The sequence below is a fragment of the Anguilla rostrata genome, chromosome 18 (assembly GCF_018555375.3).
Source record: "Anguilla rostrata isolate EN2019 chromosome 18, ASM1855537v3, whole genome shotgun sequence".
Classification (NCBI taxonomy): domain Eukaryota; kingdom Metazoa; phylum Chordata; class Actinopteri; order Anguilliformes; family Anguillidae; genus Anguilla; species Anguilla rostrata.
Genome location: NC_057950.1, coordinates 6,718,731 through 6,736,230, shown reverse-complemented (window position 1 = coordinate 6,736,230; position 17,500 = coordinate 6,718,731). Strand labels below are relative to the sequence as shown.

Sequence of the window (17,500 nt, the reverse complement as noted above, 5' to 3'; positions counted from 1 at the left end):
GAAACGACCCTGGCCTTTACCCAGGCCCATTACCCGAGCCCAACACACAGTCAGGTCCAGCACCGAGAGCACAGTCAGAACTTGCAGTTTTAATCATCCCATTGTCCGCGTGTGACTCCCGGGATCACAGCAGACGCTATGGAGTGAGGAGAGGAGAGGATCCCCCCCCACCCCATTCACAGAAAGATAGCCACCTGAGTACCCATTCGCTTCCCCTAAAGAACTTCATAATCGCTTTCGAAATTTACATACAGATTGAGCGACATTTTAACAGCCTGTACAAGCCAGCTACTTCGGCCAGGTGGAATAGCGTTAATTTCGTGCCCGCGGGCCATGGATACTTGCTGCTTCAGCAGTAAAATAATGGAACATTGAGATGGGTACAGAATGTGGTGGTGTTGGAGTACTAACGGTGGAAAGAATAATATGATATTGCATTATATATGGCAGTATTGTAGTACGTGATAGGATTAACTCAAAGTGAATAGGTGGAACTGTGGTGAACTGTACTTACATCACGGTGCATCAATTTAGCAGATATTTTTTTCCGGAGCAAATGACAACAAATGAGAAATAGAAGTGCGATCACCCGATTAATATGAGGAATATCGGCCGAACTGGCAAACAGCTTTCCCAGACCAATAGGTAAAGATGCATCACAGGTTCAAGATTACTAATTTATGCAAAACCAAGAACCACAGTAACAAGTACAAATTATAAATAGACCCAACATACGGGCCACATCCAAAGCAAGCCATAAGAAGGAAAAAATAAAAAGGTACCATAAAACCGTAAAAATATTACAGCCTGAATTAGTACAATACCAACAGGTGAGCATACTGAATATCGGAACACAGCATCCGTTACGAAAGGGGTGTAGTCCATCTCCTTTACTCCCATGAAAACATTGCGGTAGACTATTTACATTACATTACAGGCATACAGCAGACGCTCTTATCCAGAGCGACTTACACAACTTTTACCGACAAGCGACGTGCAATTTGGAGACAATGTCACTTAAATATCTAGTATAATTTACCGCAGTTAATAGAAAAACAATATTTGTCTTACCTTGTCAATTGTTAAGCGTCGCCTCGTGCAGGGGTGTTTCAATGTCGGCTGCTCCGGCATTGAAGCTGTTGATAACCGTCCCCAAAATCCCTGGGAAAGCGGAGTAGGCTACTGCTTGGCCTGTGCAGTGATTCTGTCCGGTCTCCTAATGCTTCATGTAGGCCCGTTCTTGATCCGACGAAAGTTTCTCTTAGCCATAGGTACCACACTAGACAGAGATTAACAAAACCACGTTAATAAAGCTAAAACAAGCATCTCTCCCTCTATAAAAAATCGCTTATCAGAGTTGAAAATCGGTTATATTTGTATCTACTAGCAGAAGACCCGTCCGGTGTTATTCTTTGCAGAAGTCAGCGTTGGCAAATTAAATCAAATCCTGCACCTGTTGCTGCGTGGAACGCATACCCGTTTTTTTTTTTGTTTTGTTTGTTTGTTTTTTGTAACGGGTTTTGCATTGAAAAATAACTGTAACGTTATTTAAAAATGATTGTAACATTATCTTTCCATGGACAAACAAACTTGTATCTGTTACCTGCGCCGCGTTAAAGCCAGCAACTAAAAATAGCAACAATTGAACGTGAATATTCATTACAGAATAGGTCGTTACATCGACCCCTAGCGTGGGGTAGGTGTGATTACAGCGAACGTTCAAGAATTGATATTCAATAATTAGATCCCAATTATTGATCTGAAGGTGGAATTGTGACGGACACTTGACCCCCCAATTCTGCCAACGGTTGAAAAAGCGCCGGGGAAACACGCCCCCGGAATTTTTAATCAAAATACTGACTGTGACATTTACAGATTTTACACAAACACAGTGGCTATAAAATAGTACTCCAGTAACCCCCTATGGACAGATCTATCAGTGAAATCTATCAGAGTTTTATCTCCGTGATACATGAGGTACAAATGACACATCAAAAACTAGCGAATCTAAAGATTGGAAATGTGTAACTGGACAGTTTAATGCATTGTAAAACACAATCTGTTTGATCGGTAAAACACTCCATAAAGTATAAGCTAAGTACATATTTACAATGACACATAACAGTTTACCATCATTTTCGCTTTGGTTCATTGCTGACAAAACGGATAAGCACAAAATTAAATAATATCCTAAATGAATAGTTAGCGTTAACTCCAGCTTCTGTTGCAGCTGAATGAAAGTGTTCTTCTTTTTGTTTCTTCTGTTCAGATTTTTTATTTTTTTTTAAAGAGAAAAGCAGAATGTTACATTACATTTACATTACATTCATTTGGCAGACGCTTTTATCCAAAGCGACGTACAAAAGTTGCATAGGGCCAGGGTTTATGTGTTATTTCTTCCCCCCCCCCCCCCCCACGTTAACAGGCTTCATTTTTAGAGTGGGAGGGGGCGGACATTGAAGAAGTTTGTCTGTCAGCAGTGGTGGTCCACCGTGCGAAGTGGGAACGAAAGAATGAGCAGGATAGCCGTAATAAGACAGGAATGTATTAGGGGAGCTCTCGCTGCCTTTTGGGTGTTTTATAGAAAGCCTTTGTGCTGGCCGCGTGTGCACGGCAGGTGGATGATATAAAAACTCCAGGCTCAGGCTCAGGCTCCAGAGAGAGGCCCACACAGATATTTGACAGGGGTGCAGCCGCTGCCCGGACGCCCCCCCCCTTCTCTTGGGCTGCGTGTCCCACATCTGCTGGGTCAAGCAACGGCCCCTCCTCCGCAGGCATCACCATCATCATCATCATCATCATCGTCATCAGTGGCTTTTGTGTTTCTCACGCCGTTGGCTGCGGGATGTAAATAGTAGAGTGTGGGCAATTACCATCAATGGCATTGTAACCGATTCAAAAACCTAGACAAACACCTCTGATTCTGCATTCAGATGCAGGGCACTGATGCTTGTATGTGTGTGTGTGCGCGTGTGTGTGTGCGTGTGCCTGTGTGTGTGTGTGTGTGTGTTTATGTGTGTGTGTGCATGTGTGCTGTGTGTGCCTGTATGTGTGTGTGTTTGCGTGTGTGCCGTGTGTGTGTGCGTGTGCTGTGTGTGTATGTGTATATGTGTGTGTGTGTATGTGTGTGTGTGTGTCTGTGTTTGCGTGTGTGTGTGTGTTTGCTTGTGTGCCGTATGTGTGTGTGTTTGCGTGTGTGCCGTGTGGGTGTGTGTGTGTGTGTGTGTGTACGTGCATGAATGGGTGCATGCGTGAATGTGTGTTGCATCCCTTTGGAAGCTGCAATGGAGACCAAAACAACCTCAGCACCTTCAGTATTGTCCCTGATTGGTCAAGGTAATTCCATACCAAAAAAAAAAACGTTGTTTCACTGCAACCATAGGCAGTGACGAAAATAAGTCTCTTCGGAAACCATGTCAGATTTTTAAGGGCTATACTGAATTCATGCCTGTTTTTTTTCTTCTTTTTTCTTTTATTTAGCCGCTGTTCTGAATACCATTCTTTAAAATCACCGGATGATTGCAGGAGCAGCTCAGGTTAAGTGCTTTGTTTCCGGAGTGCAACTTCATTGAAAGCTGCCACAATTCAAGTTCTTGAATCACAACCCCACATCTGGCCTTTTGGCATTCAAGCAACACATTCAATCTGAAAGGCAGATGCTGTGTCTGTGTAAAGTCTGTGGGAAAAAAAAGGAAAATATCACAATTCAACCACTTATGCAGCTCTACATTTCTGAGAGCTTTATAATTTCAAGGTGCTCAGCCTTTCAGACTCACGATACATTTCAAATGCTACTTAATTTTTCTTTCTTTTGCTAAATGTAGATTACACATCACTTTAAAGTGGGGATGAAAGACTTTCCACTTTATCCTGGCTGTGAATAAGGGTTTCTTTTTAAATTTTGTTTCCAAATGTGATGGCCCACAGAGAAAGGTTGAAGTTAAAAGTAATTGAAACAGAAAAAGGAAACAAGGGAGCGCGTCACGCTCCCGCGAGATCTTGCGCCGGAGCTAAAATAGACATCACGTCACAATGGACGGTGCCTCTGCAAAAAACCTGTTGCCGGCGGCAACAACGACGACAGTTGCCTTCTCCTTCCGGTTGGTTCCGGAACTGGTGTCGCGTGCGCGCGTCCAACGTCTCGTTGGAAACGACGCTAAGCCTTTGACGCTTTCCCGCGTCGACCCTTCGGACCCCAAACTGTCGTTTAACGATTGGGGCGGGGCGCGTGTTGCCACGCCACGGCAAAACAGCGCAGGTGAAAAAAATTCTGTTCCGCCGACGGACGTCGATTTTCCGGAACCTTCCGGAACGCTACTGCAAATGCCCACGGTCTCCTAAACCCCTCCCCGTAACCCCCCCCCCCCAAACCCCTCGTTTCTACCAACGACGGACCTAAACGGCCAGCGCTGAAGGGCCTACTTTAATTAAACTGCTGTCTGTCTGCTGGCCCGAGCTGGCTCCTGGCCCAGGATCCAGCCAGATAGAGGCCACTTTAATTGTCAGGCCAGAGATAAAGTAGAGTTTAAATGGGAAGCACACTCCCTCCTAGGCAACACAAATAGCATCTCGGAGGCCAGCCGGGCAAGGGAATGTTTGTCACCCAAACCTGTGCAAACACAATGGGCTGCCCCCCCTGCCCACCAACCCCCCCACCCCAAACCTACCTTCCCTCCTGACAACGCCACAGACTGCCTGTCCTGACCTGGCAGCCAGAGCTTGCCTCAAAATACCTACTCTGGAGTCCTGTTCCTGTTGTTAAAACACTATCTTGAGGGGAGAAGCCAGTTCTTTTTTCTTGTTGTTGTTGTTTTTTTCTTTATGCCATCTCACCTACCTACCGAGAAGAAGCACAGCAGCGGAGACAGTTTGGAGGGGGGAGGCCTGTTTTTTTTTTTTTTTTTTTTTTTGGGTGGGGGCTGTATGACTGAGTTTCGGCGATACGGGGAACACCTGGCACCTCCGTTCATCACCCGCGTGCGTGCGTGCACGGATTTAGCCTCACACTGCAGTACGTGCACGCACGCAGCCGTGCGCAAAAAATGCTTATTTATCCAAACTCGACATGGAAATATCCTTATCCCCAGAAACATCTCAGACTTGACAAACACACATTTCTTTGTTTTCCGAACGGGGTGAGCTGCAGAGCGGAATCACAACTGCCTTTTTCCTCCTGATAGTTTCTCCAGCATTGTGCACAGGCAAGCTATTTTGGATTTTTTTTTTTAAATTGGATTTTTATATCAAGCTACATTTTGCATTCAGTTAGCTTCTGTGCCAGAACAGCGCTTTACACACATATCATCCTGCACACGCAGCTGCACATGCAGTTAATTCCAATGGTGAAACATGCACATTCTTTTGAGCTCGATAATGTAAGTTCACTTCGTTCCTCTCTCTTGTGAGTAATTTTGCGTTCTCTTGCCTCTGACTTCAAATCAGACCAGTACTTTTAAAACTTTTTTTATCATCTTAGTGTCCAATGCTCTGATGAGCCCGAAATGAAGGATGTGTAGTTTTCAGCCAAGCAGTAGTTTTAATCTTAATTGTCGTACTGCTGCCAAGAAGGCCAAAAAATGGAATTTTTCAGCTTGCTGTAGCTTTGAACTTCCGATGCTGTCATTTCCATCTCGCAATCTAATTTGGCTCCGTCTTTGTTGCAAAATTGAAGATGCTGTGCGTGAACAGATCACAGTCAAGGCCTTCCTTTTGACAATATGAGGATTATATCTTCACTGGTTAATGCAGGCGATTTACCCATAATTCACCACAGAACGACCCGCGATTAGATCACGGTTTGGTTCCGGGCATAACGTTACGATGAGAATGTTCCCCAAACAGTCTCCGGGCAGTTTAACTGTTCCACGTTCTTAATTCGCAGCAAAACATTCCAGGCATGTTACACATGAGCTAGCTGGCAACAACCCCCAATGTTCATAAATTAGACACATATTCAGAATGTTGTGAATGCAAGGATTGAAACGGCACATTTGTTTAACATTGCTAGAATTCCTAATAAAACTAACACGAATGGCCACCTGCAACTCAATTTCATGTGTAACTTGAATAACGAAACCAAAAACTGTCTTGAGGTTAAAACTAGAAATACCGCCTCACGGTTGTATGCCTCCGCCAACCAGTAGCCAGTTTGGATATAAAATGTCATCACTTCATCATTTTATCCTATTAGACATTTGTGTGAAACTTTGTCATAATTAGCGTATGAATTCTTGAGTTATGGCCAAAAACGTGTTTTGTGAGGTCACAGTGACCTTGACCTTTGACCTTTGACCACCAAAATCTAATCAGTTCATCCTTGAGTCCAAGTGGACGTTTGTGCCAAATTAAGAGGAAATTCCCTCAAGGCGTTCCTGAGATATTGCGTTCACGAGAATCAGGACAGACGGACGGATGGACAGATGGACAGATGGACGGACGGATGGACAGACAACCCAAAAACATAACGCCTCTGGCCACGGCTGTGCCATCATGGAGGCAGAAAAACCAGACAAATGCTCAAGCTGGGAATTTATTCCTTGTTACAGCTCAGGGAATCTGCAAATCCTAAACTTACTCACAGATTTAACTGCACTTCCATGACTTTCAGATTAATGTACGGGCGTGGTCTGGTTTTGGAAGGGGGTGGGGTGGGAGATGGGGTTTGGAGTTTATTTGCTACGGCGTATAGGGGAGGAGGGTTTTTATTGGGGGCATGGTTGTAGTGCTGGGTTTCAGGGAGGCGGTGTTTCTGAAGCAGTTGGGGAAGGGGGGGGGGGGGCAACTCCCAGATTGAAGTTCTGCTTCCCCCTGTGGTTTAGTTATTAGGGGGGTGTTCCTGCTGTTTGCGTGTGGTTGTGGTTCGGGGGGGGGCTTAGAGGGGCTCCTGGTTTTATTACGGGTTGTTTTGGTGCTCAGTGCAGGCTCTACTCTTTACTGTTTACCCTGTACGGGGGGGGGGGGGGGTTGTGGTTAGTGGGGCTCCTGATTTTAGTACAGGTTGTTTTGGGGCTCAGTGCAGGATCTCCTCTGTAATCTTTACCGTGTACAGGCGGGGGGCTAGCTGTGACTCCACCGTATCCCTCCGCCTGGACCGGAGGAGCGCGACTCCCGTATCCCTCCGCCTGGACCGGGCTAGCGACTCCGTATCCTCGCCTGGACCAGGGGGCTAGCTGTGACTCCACCGTATCCCTCCGCCTGGACCAGGGGGCTAGCTGTGACTCCACCGTATCCCTCCGCCTGGACCGGGGGGCTAGCTATGACTCCACCGTACCTCTCCGCCTGGACCGGGGGGGCTAGCTGTGACTCCACCGTATCCCTCCGCCTGGACCGGGGCCAGTGTCTCTTTCTGTTAAGGCTCCGGCGTGATTCGCGTGCGGAAAGCGAGCCAGGTGGAAATAGGGCTGTTATTCGGCGTAGCGAGGTTCCTTCCGGGATGTTTTTTTGTCTGCACGAACTGCCCGTAGATCAACATGCTGAATGGTAAATGGACTGCATTTATACAGCGCTTTTATCCAAAGCGCTTTACAATTGATGCCTCGCATTCACCAGAGCAATTAGGGGTTAGGTGTCTTGCTCAGGGACACTTCGACATGCCCCAGGGCGAGGGATCGAACCGGCAACCCTCCGACTGCCAGACAACCGCTCTTACCTCCTGAGCTATGTCGCCCCCTGAAGACACAGGACGGACTCTCTGCTCTCCGCCTTCATCGTGTGGCTACTGTGTGTGACCCGTTGTGAGAGATGGGAAAGGTTTAATTAATATGATAACTGCTGCATTTGTTTGTTTTTTATTTAATTTATTTATTTTTTTTGCTTTTTAATTGTCTGAGGTACTGCAATAAGCAATGCTTCCCCCCCTCCCCCGTCCCCCCGTCCCCTGACCCGCCCCCCCGCCCCCGTCCTCCCCGTCCCCCGTATGAGAATGCGCAGAGCTGTGCGCAAGCTAGCCGCTATCTTGCAGGTGAAGCTGGGGATACAAACAGCGGAGAGCCACAGCACATTTGAACATTGAACAGGACTACAGCAACACTTACATGGCTGTTGCTTGGCAGGTGCCCTTTATCCAGAGCGGCTCACAAAAGCGGAGAACATCAGTGCTGGCGCCCTGAAGAATTACAAAAGTACAAATATCACCAAGGAGACGCAGCAGGCCCATTTCAGCTATGGACCTACAGAACACAACAAAAACATTGAATAGGACTCCTGGAGGAGCGTGGTACACTCAAACACAGAACAGGACTACAGCAGACGTAAACACTGAGCAGGGCTGTGTGTCCTGGACGCACACGGCACACCTGAACATTGAGTAGGACTATGTGTCCTGAAGACATGGAGCACACTTCATCTTTGAGTAGGACTACAGCCCACATAAACACTGAGGAGGATTTGTATGCTAGAGACCCACAGCAAACCGACAGTAAATTCTAACAGGAATACAGCGCACTTAAATATTCAATAGAGCTGCACGCATTCTCAGGCTGTCTGAAGTAATGAAACAAGAATAATCAAAATATTCAGCATGAAAATACGAAATCTCAAAACATCTCAAAATGAAGTCCCCACTGGCCAAACGACTCTCTAATTTTGGGCATGGGGCAGCAATGTGTTAAAAGCCTGAATGAAGGGTGTTGTGTCTGGAACAGTGAAACGGAGCTGTGGAATAATCGCTCCCCTTCAGTTTCCATTTTATCGCCTTCCGTCCAGCCCCTCGCCGCGGGCAGCTGTACATAGCACCACGCATTCATCACATTTTTCTGAAATTCGCCGGGCCCTACTCCATCACGCCGCCCCTGACAGCTGGCATGGAGAGACCGTCGAACGAGGGGCCGGACGACCTCTGGGAGCGGCCCAAGGTCGGGGGGGCGGGGGGGGAGAGGGATGGGGGGGCGGTTGCCAACGGGCGCAGCGCACGGGCGAGCGGAGCGCGGGCACCAAGGACGTGCCCGCGTCGGTCTTTTTACGCCCGGCGATCGCGCTCGTGCTGCGGGTCTGTTGGATCGCGAGCAGCGTATCCGCTGTCCGTATCTACCGGATTGGGCCCGGGGAGTGAGGTGGAGGGTGGAGGTGGTGGTTTTGGGGGGGGGGAGGGGGGGGTTCTGTTCCTTTCTGCCTTGCCGCACCGTTACCCCCTTATTCACCCCCACCCCCCCACCCAGGTGAACGCTATCGCCACGCGCCCCGCCAGGAGAAATGGGGAAATAAAGTGACGCCGTCGTGATTTGTTGTGAGAATCAATCAGAAACAGGACGCGGAGGATTGGCGGAGGAAAGAGGGGAAGATGGGAAAAGGAGGGAGGGAGAGAAAAAAGAGCGAAGCCCCCGACAGTCTGCGCGAGTTCCCATCTGTTCTTTTCCGCAGCACAACGGGCTTCCTCTTGCATGACATGTTTTTTTTTTTTTTCGCTCTCTCCAGCTCGCTTGTTTGTGTGTGTGCACTCGCTCACTTGCTCGCTCGCTCACTCGTGCGTGTGTGCGTCCGGGCGGGCGGGCGGGCGGGCGGGAGGGGGAGCAGGGGGTGTGGGCCCAGCAAGGAAGCGCCTCGTTTTTTTTTTTTTTTTTTAGCCCAAATGGACAACGGAGAAGCTTTTTTTTTCCCGGTGCTTTTTTCCCCCCCCCCCCACCCCGAGCGCTCCAGCGTTAGAGGACGGCTCGAATCCCAGCGGGGACTGTAATCTCCCCTGAGCCGTAATGGCTGACCGTGGTTTACAGCTGCCTCGCAACGCTGCTGCGGCGTAGGCGATGTTGTGATGCCTGCCGCGGTGCGGGCCCCGGGCTACGCGGCGCTATTGGGCACGAGAGAGAGAGGGAGCGTTTCCTGTGGATTTACGATTTCTGCGGCGGTGTGATAAGCAGTACCCCTCTTTCAGGTGTTCCAGACGCCTGTTAGCAGACTGTTTCGGCAGAGGTACTGCTTCACCTACTGCTTTGGTAATTAGCAGTAGTAGCCTCATAGCTATTAGCCGTGGTGTTGACAGAGGTCATACATTTAGCAGCATTTTTTGTTGTTTTAGCAACAGCGGTAGCATCAGCGCGGACAGCGGTGCTGAAAATAGTAGCAGTAGCAGTTATGGTGATAGTACTAGTGAATCATAGAAACCAAAGTCGTTGAAGCAGCATTAAGCTTCATGTGTAGAACCTGTAATTGCTGTAGAAGTGATGTTTGTGGTCCTGGCGGTCACCTTTCTACCTGTGTGTTTTTTCTCTCAGCGGAAGTGTAGCGCAGAATGAGGGGGTGGGGGGGCATTATGACTGAACGGATGCTTGACGCTGACAGGAGGAGCGCTGATATGCGCGACTCAGATAGGAAAGGCAATGCTTTACAAGGGAGTTGAAGGACGTGAAGAGTTTGATTAGGTCCAGACACGCGTGTGCGTGTGCGTGTGCGTGTGCGTGTGCGTGTGCGTGTTACATACGTGTGCGTGTGCGTGTGCCTGTGCCTGTGCGTGTGCGTGTTACATACGTGTGCGTGTGTGTGTGCGTGTGTGTGTGCGTGTGCGTGTGCGTGTGCGTGTGCGTGTGCGTGCGCGTGCGTGTGCCTGTGCCTGTGCGTGTGCATGTTACATACGTGTGCGTGTGCATGTTACATACGTGTGCGTGTGCGTGTGCCTGTGCGTGCGCGTGTGCTGTGTGCGTGTGCGTGTGCGTGTGCGTGTGCGCCCGCGGTGCGCGGCCGCGATGTTCGTACGGACACCAGAGAGCCGTCCGGCGGTCACATGACCCAGCGGCCTTCCGGGGCTTTGAGGCTGCGAGAGCATCAAAGGGGCCCTTTGTGTGCGACTGGAGTGTGGAAATCCTGAGCGGGGCTAATGTTCCCTGCGGCCTGATCTACCCCCCCCCCCACCCCACCCCCATGCCGCTTCACACACACTGCTGGAGCTCAGCTCTCTCTCTCTCTCTCTCTCTTTTTCTCTTTCACTTCTCTCAGTCATGGAAGAAGTGACTGATTCATCTCTCCCTCTCTCTTGCTCTCTCTCTCTCTCTCTCTCTCTGCTCCTTTCACTTTTTTCTCTCACCCCTGTCTTTATCCTGGAAGAACTGTCTGATTCAGATCTCTCATTCTCTTTCGTTTCTCTCTCTCTCTCTCTCTCTCTTACACACACACTTTCCCACTTGTTGGACGTTCACAGGAAGCTGTACTGTAGCAGTCTCTCTCTCTGTGGGATGTGTGTGCGGGTGGGTCCTGGGTCTGCCCTGCCCCCACGCCCCCCCCCCCAGCACAATGGACAATTTCCTGTACTACTTATGCATTTATAGTAATTTCCGTTACAAGGTAAAAATCTGTCGATTCTGAATTCACCAAAGTTTTAAATTACTAAATAAAAACATAATTTTTCAAATACATTTGACAATTTGACCTACCCTGAAATCCCCCTGCATAAATAGACGTTAATTAAATAAATAAATAAATAAATAAATAAATAAATAAATAAAACCCCCAGAAATCCAGCAAGTGAGATAAAAGGGGGAAAGAAATTCCCCAACACTGCCCCCCAGCCGCAGCACTGGAAGAATGTTCCCGTGTGCCTGGCCAGCGCTGTTAGATAATGCCCGCTTGGGATTTGGGTGACACCCCCTCTGAACCCCACAATCCCCCGCCCCCCCCCTCCCCCTGCCACACAGGGACGAGGGCAAACAGGGAGAATCGCGTCTCCCTGGCAACGCTCTCAGCCCTCTGAGGATCAGGTCATCAAAGGGGTCCGGGCTGCGGGGCTGACATGTTTGTCCCGTTCAGAGAAAGGGCCTCAATTGGGCGCCTAATTCCCCTGTTTTTAAAGGGCTGGGGAGCTCGGGGGCCATCTGTCTTCATTCTCCCGGCAGCTCTCTCCTGGGGGGGAGGGGGGGGGGGGCACACCAAACTTTCGATTAATCTTTGCAAAACAAAAAAAAAAAAAAAAAAAAGCGCTCTTTTGAAAAAAAGGTATGGGAATGGGATCGCGGGTGCCACAGTCGCTCGGGGTAGTTTGTTCCGTCTGGGGTACTTTGCTTTGACTCCGACGGCGTATCTTAGAACATGGTCCTCCTGGGAACTTCGGGGAGAAATATCCTCGTAACACGCACCTCTGGCTAACAGCACGTCCCTTTTCAAAGTCCATTACTTACTCTTAATGCAGCGCTTGACTTTTCTGTGTCATTCATACTGTGTCATGTGATGTTACTCCTGCTTTTTAGAGGTTGTGGTTTCAGTCAACGTAATTAAATTCTCAGCACTGCAAAAAAACAATTAAAACGTTGTTTTTTCACGCCAGAACTATGCCAATGGCTAGAATAATATAGTAGACTTTAACTGGGGGCAGTTGCCTTTGAATTTACCATTTGTCTTGTTTGAATCAGTTTAATCGGATTTAAAAATGAAATGTTTCATACAGTACAACTCGGCCACTTTCTATTACTGTGCCCATTGCAGCCTTAGGAGTTACAGTACCTCAACAGTCCAACATGATCCACAACCATCTTGAATCTTGATTGAGACATCAGATTGGAGGATCTCCCTGAGACAGCACTTGGCACACTTACTCTCATCCCAGCAGCAAGGCTTTGAGGTCTGAGGGAGAGGAAGGCGGTCTGCCTTGAAGCCTACATTCGTGATAGAGCTCGCCTGCACCTTGGGTGTCTGTCGGTTCAGAGAAGTCTGAGCGCTAAGAGTTTGTGTCCGACACGGTGTTGAGGCAGCAGGGTCTTGTGCTGTCAGAATGTTTAGGCCGTGCTCAGTACTACTGCTGCAGGGGTTGCCAAACGTTTTTTCTATTAATTTTTTTATTTTGTATTGAATGTCCCTGTAGATTTCAGCATAGAAGGAGATATGGTTCTTGAGATGAAGACCAGAAACTCATGTCCCCTAGAAGAGACTAAAATGAGTTGCCAGGTTTTTTAAGGTTCCTATTCAATTAAAAAAATTCAATTTTGCTGAAACCCCCCTATGGGGCTTAAGTAGGCCCCCAGTGGTCTATGGACCCCAGTTTGGTTACCACTGACCAACAGAGTGACATCAAGACCGCCAGTGTGTTGACACAGTGTTCAGCACAGTCTGTGTCGACACAGCGTTCAGTATTTTCTGTGTTCAGTACAGCATCGTGCTCTATTACACGTTGATAAGCACGCTCTCTGTTTACAAAGTGTGCAACACTGCCTATAAAGCATACTAGGTTCAGCACAGTCTGTTTTGACGTTAAGTAGCCATCTGTAGAAAAATATCCACTTGTCAAGACCTTCTTGTTTGGATTTGGGGCAACGGCACGGGAGCAGCGGTAGATTTGATTTACGCACTTCAGCCACAATTGCATCTGTTAAAAGGTAGTCGAATAAACGGGTCATAAAATATGGAAGAAATACAATTGCGAAGATTGAATCGCTGGGCTATTTCCCCAACAGCAGGGTAAGGTGCGGGTAATGTGACGGTTATTGTGCTTGTGAGATGTGTGTCCAGCGCTCGCGAGCCGGCGTGAGCCGGCCTTTTTAAAAATTCATTTTCGGCAAATCATGAATTTGAATGGAGATGTTAAAGTAAAGTAAAAAAATAAGGGAAACGCTTTTCCCCAGAGCAAATCTTCTGATATCTGTTCAAATTAGAGAGAGAGAGAGAGAGGGAGAGGGCAGGAGCGCGAGGGGGGAGAGAGAAAGAGAGACAGGGATAGAGCGAGAGAATGAAAGGTTTAGAACAACAAACCGTTAGGAGATTAGAAAATGTTAAGAGATGTCGGTGAGCTATTTTCCCCAGCGCGTCTTTAACTTTGTGACCCACGGATTTGTCAAGTGACACACCGCAGCCATTTCTGCATATAATGTGAGCTGAGGGCTGGCTTTTAAGGAGATAAGGACGCCGCGTTGCCCGGATGGAATAATGGCGCCGATTTATCTTCCCGGAGCAACACAGTGTGGAGAAAATGTGGCTCGCAAAACAGTCCCCCCCCCCCCCCCCCCAACACCCTCCCGTGGATTTGGAAAAAATTCTGCTTTGGAAAAGCTCATTCCAATTTCCAGAGAGGGAGACTGAGATGCTTGTTGTGTGTCGTTCTGAACTGTTCATAGTTCTGCTAGTGGTCGGACTCGACAGGATTAGGTTTTTTTTTTTGTATTGGAAACTTCTGATCCATGAAGTGTGATTATTTTGTATATGTAAATTTAGTGTGTGTTTGTGTATAATCGTGTGTATATGTGTAAGTGTGTGTTTGTGTGTGACTGTGTCTGTGTGCATATGTTTGTGTGTAATTGCGTGTGTGCCTGTGTGTGTGTGTGTGTGTGTGTGTTTGTATGTAAATGTATGTGTGTGTATGTGTTAGTGTGTGTTTGTGCACGCACATGGGTCTGCATACGTGTGTGTGTCTGCTGTGCGTGTGTGTGTGTATTTGTCTGTCTGTCCGTTGTGCATGGGGGGGGGGGTGAAGCTGCTGAGAGCTTGGCTCTCAGAAAGTAAGCGCGTTTGGAGGCAGAAACGCCTCCGCGTTCTCATGAAAGGAACGCGCGGTGTGTGTTTTTTAGAAAGCGATCCCTCATGCCACACAGCGGTCTCCCTTCACCCCGTAGCACCCCGCGCGGTTCGGGTCGCCCTCGGCGCCGGGACAATGCCGGACGACCTCACACGCGGTATCCGGACACCGGCCCATCCCCGTGGGGACCCGAAACCCGGCGTGCTGCGTGTTTTCCCTCGCGCTCAAAAACACGGGACCAGCGTTTTCTTCTCAGCCACTCAGCTTAGTCTGCAGGTGACTGCTTCTAAGACCATCCACTCGGCAAATACACAATAATAATAATAATAATAATAATAATAAAAATAACCTTGTTAAATAGCCAACTTGTGATAGCGGCTGATGAAACTGTGCTAATTAGCATGCTTCGCTCATCCAGAATCCCCCTGGCCTGAGAACACCTCCTGTTTATCTTTGTTAAGCCCGTTAGTGCTCGACGTACCGAAAACAGAACAGGGAGCTCTCCTGGACGCCAGGGGTGGATGCCTTCCCCTGCTTTCCACTTCGTGGCCTACAGTGACCTTGAACTCACACCCACATTCCAGCGCACATACACGCACACACACTCACACACGCACACTCAAACTCACACGCACATGCACAAACACAAACACACACACAGGAAAGGAATTTCGCACGCCCAAAGATGATCCAAAAATAGCCCGTGTGCTAAATTTACCCCTTTGCCCTCAGCGTATATGAACCAAAAACAAAAGAGAGTGGAGTTTCCTCATTTATCCAGGAAGCGTTGGTAATTAAAACGGCCTACGCTGATCCAAGGGCATTTGGGTGTACAAAGACCTGCGTTTGTTTCCCAACTCTGTCCCACATGGGGGAAAAAAAAAAAACAACAACACAAATTGCTGCCCAGTGGCACCAAAGGACAGCTCATAACTAAACTCTGAGTTTAGCAACCTCTGAGGCTAGCTCCGCCCCAATGCACAATCCCACCAATTAGAGCTGGCCTGGCTCCTCAAAAGGAGAAATTCCACAGTCAGGCCATCCCCGGCGAGGCAGTGGTGATGTCAGTCGTGAAATACAGAGCCTTGGTTAACAGTTGGATGTGATCACTTAGCCTGAGTCAGACGACCATCAGTGATCCAACAGCTGGCAAATGGTGGCAAAGTTAGACAGGTACCCCATGACTTGTAGTGTAGTGGCAAAGCTGTTCCAGACATTGACAGTTTCCTGATATAAAGTGGAGACCTGACCTTCAAATAGCCACCTATGCTGCCTTGTTCTACTAACAGAACCCAACCTGAAATACATTTCATGGCTCACAAGAGATTTCATAATCTTTCTTTGTCCCTTTTACATTTCACACCAGGGACCAATTTGGTTGCCCTTCTTTGTACTTTTTCCCAGAGCTTCCATATCTTTCTTGTAGTGTGGTGCCCAGAGCTGCACTCTTAAGTTTAATGCGACCGGATGAATACTCAGTGTGCTGCTGCACTTAATACTGATACATATGGATGATTGTTTTTGTTTCACACTGTATGCTTGTCAAAACGACTGCAGTCTTTGCAACGCCGCAAACGTTGTCCCACTCGCACACCCCAGTTATGTCTTTATCTCCATAGCAACTCCGCTGAGCCCTGGCTGAACGGTGTGTTTATTTGCACATGCATATTTAACGAGTGTTTATCTAATTAGATGACCAATTAGTAGAGAGGTGCGCCAGAGCATTAACATATATATTGGATTAAAATCCATTTTAGACTCATAAACCAATATTACTGCGGTGCTGTCTCTGGTGAGCTTACCAGTTGGTACGGAAGGGTTGTGCGGAGGAAAACAAACTGGAATTACAGCTGCTGGCCACTGTCTTGCTCTTAGAGGCATCGGGCCTCCATGTCTGCTGTCAGCTATAATACATTTCCCTGCCTGTCTGCTCGGTATGAGGGCAGCAATAAATAACCCAAGGAAAGCGTTTTGTCAGCTGTCCAAAACAATGTATAAATTTGTCTTGTGAAAAGCCAGAAACACACCGTGCGGTGGGTCCCATTTAAAAATATTGCTTATTGAATCCCGCAAATTCCATAAAGGACGGTATTAATTGTGAGAAATGTTAAAGGTGTAATTAGGTATGCATTTCACAAATAGAATTTTAAGCGTTTTAGAGAGAGACTCCGGGGAGCGTCGGATGAAACAAAATCAATACAAAGCCAACGTTTAAAAAAAATATTCACAGAGCTGCTGTATCGGTTGTAGCTTTTGTAATCTAATTCCACTGCTTTTAGTGTCTTAATCCAGCCAGCTGGCTGAGAACGAGATCGGTTTAAAGATACAGGCTGCATTAAAGCTTGTGGGATTTTGGTCTGTTGTGTTTAAGTAACTACCGTTTTTGTCTAAAGTTGCTTCAGGAATACATTCATTCTTTGAGGAAGCCTGTAACCCGTCACTGAGGTGCCACCCTATAGGTACATAAAATTCTACCCTTTTCATCTGAACCCTTTTTGCATGTAAAAGGTACTTATTAGTACCTTTTTGTACATTGGGGAGTAGTTTTTCTTAAAGAACGAAAACGTACCTCCACCGTACCTTCGCCAGTTCCTGAGAGTGCAGGAGAGGCTCCGCCTCCCACAGAGTGAAATGTTCAGTGTCAATTAATCGAGTTACGCAAAATATACACGCGGTCCCTGCTGGACCCGTACGCAGAGTCTGTTAGAGCTGAATTAACGCTGGACGCTTTACCGCGCTGCCGACAGGCGCGGCGCGGAGGAGAGAGGCCGCAGGAAAGGGCCGGTTAATGGCCCGTCTTCTCAACGCGCAGCTCGAGGCCAAGCGTCTGATTTCCAGGCCGGATTCCTCCTCCTCCTCCTCCTCCTCCTCCTCCTCCTCTTAACGCGGCTGATTACCGTATTTTCTCCGTCGCTCGTTACCGGGTCTGCCGCCGTCTCTTTTTTCGCTTCGGCTGCGATCGCTCTCGCCCTCGCCGCCGCGAGCCGGCGAACCAGCGAACCAGCGAACCGTATTCTCCTTCCAGGAAACCACCGGATTCAATTATGCACAGCGGCCTAAATAAACCGCGATTTCGTT

At 48.1% G+C, this 17,500-nt stretch overlaps 1 protein-coding gene and 2 long non-coding RNA genes across 7 annotated transcripts in view; 1 reads left to right on the top strand and 2 right to left on the bottom strand.

Annotated features, from left to right (window-relative positions):
* The window catches only part of LOC135244835 (uncharacterized), a 12,129-nt gene extending 10,281 nt beyond the window's left edge, over positions 1-1,848 (bottom strand). The window contains exon 1 of the long non-coding RNA XR_010327067.1: positions 1,072-1,848. This is a non-coding gene — a long non-coding RNA (uncharacterized LOC135244835). The remainder of the gene's footprint in view (positions 1-1,071) is intronic.
* Positions 1-17,500, top strand: part of LOC135244831 (KH domain-containing RNA-binding protein QKI) — a 98,027-nt gene that overhangs the window by 65,759 nt on the left and 14,768 nt on the right. The window lies entirely within an intron of this gene.
* The window catches only part of LOC135244836 (uncharacterized), a 37,192-nt gene continuing 22,100 nt past the window's right edge, over positions 2,409-17,500 (bottom strand). The window contains exons 2-3 of the long non-coding RNA XR_010327068.1: positions 8,034-8,104; positions 2,409-2,838 (exon numbers count right to left, since the gene is read on the bottom strand). This is a non-coding gene — a long non-coding RNA (uncharacterized LOC135244836). The remainder of the gene's footprint in view (positions 2,839-8,033; positions 8,105-17,500) is intronic.